Genomic DNA, 9334 nt, shown 5'->3' on the forward strand with positions numbered 1-9334 from the left:
GTATAACGTTATAACGTATTACGTTATATGGTATTACGTTATAACGTATTACGTTATATGGTATAACGTCATATGGTATAACGTTATGACGTATTACGTTATATGGTATTACGTCATAACGTATTACGGTATATGGTATAACGTCATATGATATAACGTTATAACGTATTACGTTATAAGCTATAACGTCATATGGTATAACGTTATAACGTATTTCGTTATATGGTATTACGTTATAACGTATTATGTTATATGGTATAACGTTATAACGTATTGCGTTATATGGTATTACGTTATAACGTATCACGTTATATGGTATAACGTTATAACGTATTACGTTATATGCTATAATGTCATATGGTATAACGTTATAACGTGTTACGTTATATGGTATTACGTTATAACGTATTACGATATATGGTATAACGTTATAACGTATTACGTTATATGCTATAACGTCATATGGTATAACGTCATAATGTATTACATCATATTGTATATCGTTATAGCGTAATACGTTATATGGTAACGTCATATGGTATAACGTTATAACGTATTACGTTATAAGCTATAACGTCATATGGTATAACGTTATAACTTATTTCGTTATATGGTATTATGTTATAAAGTATTACGTTATATGGTATAACGTTATAACGTATTGCGTTATATGGTATAACGTTCTAACGTATTACGTTATATGGTATAACGTTATAACGTATTACGTTATATGGTATTACGTTATAACGTATTACGTTATATGGTATTACGTTATAACGTATTACGTTATATGGTATAACGTTATAACGTATTACGTTATATGGTATTACGACATAACGTATTACGTTATATGGTATAACGTCATATGGTATAACGTTATGACGTACTACGTTATATGGTATTACGTCATAACGTATTACGTTATATGGTATAACGCTATAACGTATTACGTTATATGCTATAACGTCATATGGTATAACGTTATAATGTATTACATCATATTGTATAACGTTATAACGTTATACGTTATATGGTATAACGTCATATGGTATAACGTTATAACGTATTACGTTATAAGCTATAACGTCATATGGTATAACGTTATAACGTATTTCGTTATATGGTATTACGTTATAACGTATTACGCTATATGGTATAACGTTATAACGTATTGCGTTATATGGTATTACGTTATAACGTATCTCGTTATATGGTATAACGTTATAACGTATTACGTTATATGCTATAATGTCATATGGTATAACGTTATAACGTATTACGTTATATGGTATCACGTTATAACGTATTACGTTATATGGCATAACGTTATAACGTATTACGTTATAACGTATTACGATATATGGTATAACGTTATAACGTATTACCTTATATGTTATAACGTTATAACGTATTACGTTATATGGTATAACGTTATAACGTAATACGTTGTATGGTATTACGTAATAACGTAATATGTTATATGGTATAACGTTATAACGTATTACGTTAAATGCTATAACGTCATATGGTATAACGTTATAACGTATTACGTTATATGGTATAACGTTATAACGTATTACGTTATATGGTATAACGTTATAACGTAATACGTTGTATGGTATTACGTAATAACGTAATACGTTATATGGTATAACGTTATAACGTATTACGTTATATGCTATAACGTCATATGGTATAACGTTATAACGTATTACGTTATATGGTATTACGTTATAACGTATTACGTTATATGGTATAACGTTATAACGTATTACGTTATATGGTATTACGTCATAACGTATTACGTTATATGGTATAACGTCATATGGTATAACGTTATGACGTATTACGTTATATGGTATTACGTCATAACGTATTACGTTATATGGTATAACGTTATAACGTATTACGTTATATGCTATAACGTCATATGGTATAACGTCATAATGTATTACTTCATATTGTATAACGTTATAACGTAATACGTTATATGGTATAACGTCATATGGTATAACGTTATAACGTATTACGTTATAAGCTATAACGTCATATGGTATAACGTTATAACGTATTTCGTTATATGGTATTACGTTATAACGTATTACGTTATATGGTATAACGTTATAACGTATTGCGTTATATGGTATTACGTTATAACGTATTACGTTATATGGTATAACGTTATAACGTATTACGTTATATGCTATAATGTCATATGGTATAACGTTATAACGTATTACGTTATATGGTATAACGTTATAACGTATTACGATATAAGCTATAACGTCATATGGTATAACGTTATAACGTATTTCGTTATATCGTATTACGTTATAACGTATTACGTTATATGGTATAACGTTATAACGTATTTCGTTATATGGTATTACGTTATAACGTATTACGTTATATGGTATAACGTTATAACGTATTACGTTATATGCTATAATGTCATATGGTATAACGTTATAACGTATTACGTTATATGGTATAACGTTCTAACGTATTACGTTATATGGTATAACGGTATAACGTATTACGTTATATGGTATTACGTTATAACGTATTACGTTATATGGTATTACGTTATAACGTATTACGTTATATGGCATAACGTTATAACGTATTACGTTATAACGTATTACGATATATGGTATAACGTTATAACGTATTACCTTATATGTTATAACGTCATATGGTATAACGTTATAACGTATTACGTTATATGGTATAACGTTATAACGTATTACGTTATATGGTATAACGTTATAACGTATTACGTTAAATGGTATAACGTTATAACGTATTAGGTTATATGGTATAACGTCGTATGGTATAAGGTTATAACATATTACGTTATATGGTATAACGTTATAACGTATTACGTTATATGGTATAACGTTATAACGTAATACGTTGTATGGTATTACGTAATAACGTAATACGTTATATGGTATAACGTTATAACGTATTACGTTATATGCTATAACGTCATATGGTATAACGTTATAACGTATTACGTTATATGGTATTACGTTATAACGTATTACGTTATATGGTATAACGTTATAACGTATTACGTTATATGGTATTACGTCATAACGTATTACGTTATATGGTATAACGTCATATGGTATAACGTTATGACGTATTACGTTATATGGTATTACGTCATAACGTATTACGTTATATGGTATAACGTTATAACGTATTACGTTATATGCTATAACGTCATATAGTATAACGTCATAATGTATTACTTCATATTGTATAACGTTATAACGTAATACGTTATATGGTATAACGTCATATGGTATAACGTTATAACGTATTACGTTATAAGCTATAACGTCATATGGTATAACGTTATAACGTGTTTCGTTATATGGTATTACGTTATAACGTATTACGTTATATGGTATAACGTTATAACGTATTGCGTTATACGGTATTACGTTATAACGTATTACGTTATATGGTATAACGTTATAACGTATTACGTTATATGCTATAATGTCATATGGTATAACGTTATAACGTATTACGTTATATGGTATAACGTTATAACGTATTACGATATAAGCTATAACGTCATATGGTATAACGTTATAACGTATTTCGTTATATCGTATTACGTTATAACGTATTACGTTATATGGTATAACGTTATAACGTATTTCGTTATATGGTATTACGTTATAACGTATTACGTTATATGGTATAACGTTATAACGTATTACGTTATATGCTATAATGTCATATGGTATAACGTTATAACGTATTACGTTATATGGTATAACGTTCTAACGTATTACGTTATATGGTATTACGTCATATGGTATAACGTTATAACGTATTACGTTATATGGTATAACGTTATAACGTATTACGTTATATGGTATAACGTTATAACGTATTACGTTATATGGTATAACGTTATAACGTATTACGTTATATGGTATAACGTTATAACGTATTACGTTATATGGTATAACGTTATAACGTATTAGGTTATATGGTATAACGTCGTATGGTATAAGGTTATAACATATTACGTTATATGGTATAACGTTATAACGTATTACGTTATATGGTATGACGTCATATGGTATAACGTTATAACGTATTTCGTTATATGGTATTACGTTATAACGTATTACGTTATATGGTATAACGTTATAACGTATTGCGTTATATGGTATTACGTTATAACGTATTACGTTATATGGTATAACGTTATAACGTATTACGTTATATGGTATAACGGTATAACGTATTACGTTATATGGTATTACGTTATAACGTATTACGTTATATGGTATAACGTTATAACGTATTACCTTATATGTTATAACGTCATATGGTATAACGTTATAACGTATTACGTTATATGGTATAACGTTATAACGTATTACGTTATATGGTATAACGTTATAACGTATTACGTTATATGGTATAACGTTGTAACGTATTAGGTTATATGGTATAACGTCGTATGGTATAAGGTTATAACATATTACGTTATATGGTATAACGTTATAACGTATTACGTTATATGGTATAACGTCATATGGTATAACGTTATAACGTATTTCGTTATATGGTATTACGTTATAACGTATTACGTTATATGGTATAACGTTATAACGTATTGCGTTATATGGTATTACGTTATAACGTATTACGTTATATGGTATAACGTTATAACGTATTACGTTATATGCTATAACGTCATATGGTATAACGTTATAACGTATTACGTTATATGGTATTACGTCATATGGTATAACGTTATAACGTATTACGTTATATGGTATCACGTTATAACGTATTACGTTATATGGTATAACGTTATAACGTATTACGTTATATAGTATAACGTCATATGGTATAACGTCATAACGTATTACGTTATATGGTATTACGTAATAACGTAATACGTTATATGGTATAACGTTATAACGTATTGCGTTATATGGTATAACGATCTAACGTATTACGTTATATGGTATAACGTTATAACGTATTACGTTATATGGTATTACGTCATAACGTATTACGTTATATGGTATAACGTTATAATGTATTACGTTATATGGTATAACGTCATAACGTATTACGTTATATGGTATAACGTTATAATGTATTACGTTATATGGTATAACGTCATATGGTATAACGTTATAACGTAATACGTTATATGGTATTACGTTATAACGTATTACGTTATATGGTATAACGTTATAACGTATTACGTTATATAGTATAACGTCATATGGTATAACGTTATAACGTATTACGTTATATGGTATCACGTTATAACGTATTACGTTATATGGTATTACGTCATAACGTATTACGTTATATGGTATAACGTTATAATGTATTACGTTATATGGTATAACGTCATATGGTATAACGTTATAACGTAATACGTTATATGGTATTACGTTATAACGTATTACGTTATATGGTATAACGTTATAACGTATTACGTTATATAGTATAACGTCATATGGTATAACGTCATAACGTATTACGTTATATGGTATTACGTAATAACGTAATACGTTATATGGTATAACGTTATAACGTATTACGTTATATGCTATAACGTCATATGGTATAACGTTATAACGTATTACGTTATATGGTATTACGTTATATGGTATAACGTTATAACGTATTACGTTATATACTATAACGTCATATGGTATAACGTTATAACGTATTACGTTATATGGTATTACGTAATAACGTAATACGTTATATGGTATAACGTTATAACGTATTACTTTATATGCTAGAACGTCATATGGTATAACGTTATAACGTATTACGTTATATAGTATAACGTCATATGGTATAACGTTATAACGTATTACGTTATATGGTATTACGTAATAACGTAATACGTTATATGGTATAACGTTATAACGTATTACGTTATATGCTATAACGTCATATGGTATAACGTTATAACGTATTACGTTATATGGTATTACGTTATAACGTATTACGTTATATGGTATAACGTTATAACGTATTACGTTATATGGTATTACGTCATAACGTATTTCGTTATATGGTATAACGTCATATGGTATGACGTTATGACGTATTACGTTATATGGTATTACGTCATAACGTATTACGTTATATGGTATAACGTTATAACGTATTACGTTATATGCTATAACGTCATATGGTATAACGTTATATGGTATTACGTTATAACGTATTACGTTATATGGTATAACGTTATAACGTATTACGTTATATGGTATTACGTCATAACGTATTACGTTATATGGTATAACGTCATATGGTATAACGTTATGACGTATTACGTTATATGGTATTACGTCATAACGTATTACGTTATATGGTATAACGTCATATGATATAACGTTATAACGTATTACGTTATAAGCTATAACGTCATATGGTATAGCGTTATAACGTATTTCGTTATATGGTATAACGCTATAACGTATTACGTTATATGCTATAACGTCATATGGTATAACGTTATAATGTATTACATCATATTGTATAACGTTATAACGTTATACGTTATATGGTATAACGTCATATGGTATAACGTTATAACGTATTACGTTATAAGCTATAACGTCATATGGTATAACGTTATAACGTATTTCGTTATATGGTATTACGTTATAACGTATTACGCTATATGGTATAACGTTATAACGTATTGCGTTATATGGTATTACGTTATAACGTATCTCGTTATATGGTATAACGTTATAACGTATTACGTTATATGCTATAATGTCATATGGTATAACGTTATAACGTATTACGTTATATGGTATCACGTTATAACGTATTACGTTATATGGCATAACGTTATAACGTATTACGTTATAACGTATTACGATATATGGTATAACGTTATAACGTATTACCTTATATGTTATAACGTCATATGGTATAACGTTATAACGTATTACGTTATATGGTATAACGTTATAACGTATTACGTTATATGGTATAACGTTATAACGTATTACGTTAAATGGTATAACGTTATAACGTATTAGGTTATATGGTATAACGTCGTATGGTATAAGGTTATAACATATTACGTTATATGGTATAACGTTATAACGTATTACGTTATATGGTATAACGTTATAACGTAATACGTTGTATGGTATTACGTAATAACGTAATACGTTATATGGTATAACGTTATAACGTATTACGTTATATGCTATAACGTCATATGGTATAACGTTATAACGTATTACGTTATATGGTATTACGTTATAACGTATTACGTTATATGGTATAACGTTATAACGTATTACGTTATATGGTATTACGTCATAACGTATTACGTTATATGGTATAACGTCATATGGTATAACGTTATGACGTATTACGTTATATGGTATTACGTCATAACGTATTACGTTATATGGTATAACGTTATAACGTATTACGTTATATGCTATAACGTCATATGGTATAACGTCATAATGTATTACTTCATATTGTATAACGTTATAACGTAATACGTTATATGGTATAACGTCATATGGTATAACGTTATAACGTATTACGTTATAAGCTATAACGTCATATGGTATAACGTTATAACGTATTTCGTTATATGGTATTACGTTATAACGTATTACGTTATATGGTATAACGTTATAACGTATTGCGTTATATGGTATTACGTTATAACGTATTACGTTATATGGTATAACGTTATAACGTATTACGTTATATGCTATAATGTCATATGGTATAACGTTATAACGTATTACGTTATATGGTATAACGTTATAACGTATTACGATATAAGCTATAACGTCATATGGTATAACGTTATAACGTATTTCGTTATATCGTATTACGTTATAACGTATTACGTTATATGGTATAACGTTATAACGTATTTCGTTATATGGTATTACGTTATAACGTATTACGTTATATGGTATAACGTTATAACGTATTACGTTATATGCTATAATGTCATATGGTATAACGTTATAACGTATTACGTTATATGGTATAACGTTCTAACGTATTACGTTATATGGTATAACGGTATAACGTATTACGTTATAACGTATTACGATATATGGTATAACGTTATAACGTATTACCTTATATGTTATAACGTCATATGGTATAACGTTATAACGTATTACGTTATATGGTATAACGTTATAACGTATTACGTTATATGGTATAACGTTATAACGTATTACGTTAAATGGTATAACGTTATAACGTATTAGGTTATATGGTATAACGTCGTATGGTATAAGGTTATAACATATTACGTTATATGGTATAACGTTATAACGTATTACGTTATATGGTATAACGTTATAACGTAATACGTTGTATGGTATTACGTAATAACGTAATACGTTATATGGTATAACGTTATAACGTATTACGTTATATGCTATAACGTCATATGGTATAACGTTATAACGTATTACGTTATATGGTATTACGTTATAACGTATTACGTTATATGGTATAACGTTATAACGTATTACGTTATATGGTATTACGTCATAACGTATTACGTTATATGGTATAACGTCATATGGTATAACGTTATGACGTATTACGTTATATGGTATTACGTCATAACGTATTACGTTATATGGTATAACGTTATAACGTATTACGTTATATGCTATAACGTCATATGGTATAACGTCATAATGTATTACTTCATATTGTATAACGTTATAACGTAATACGTTATATGGTATAACGTCATATGGTATAACGTTATAACGTATTACGTTATAAGCTATAACGTCATATGGTATAACGTTATAACGTATTTCGTTATATGGTATTACGTTATAACGTATTACGTTATATGGTATAACGTTATAACGTATTGCGTTATATGGTATTACGTTATAACGTATTACGTTATATGGTATAACGTTATAACGTATTGCGTTATATGGTATTACGTTATAACGTATTACGTTATATGGTATAACGTTATAACGTATTACGTTATATGCTATAATGTCATATGGTATAACGTTATAACGTATTACGTTATATGGTATAACGTTATAACGTATTACGATATAAGCTATAACGTCATATGGTATAACGTTATAACGTATTTCGTTATATCGTATTACGTTATAACGTATTACGTTATATGGTATAACGTTATAACGTATTTCGTTATATGGTATTACGTTATAACGTATTACGTTATATGGTATAACGTTATAACGTATTACGTTATATGCTATAATGTCATATGGTATAACGTTATAACGTATTACGTTATATGGTATAA

This window comes from Bombus huntii, chromosome 4, assembly GCF_024542735.1.
Source record: "Bombus huntii isolate Logan2020A chromosome 4, iyBomHunt1.1, whole genome shotgun sequence".
NCBI classification, from domain to species: Eukaryota; Metazoa; Arthropoda; class Insecta; order Hymenoptera; family Apidae; genus Bombus; species Bombus huntii.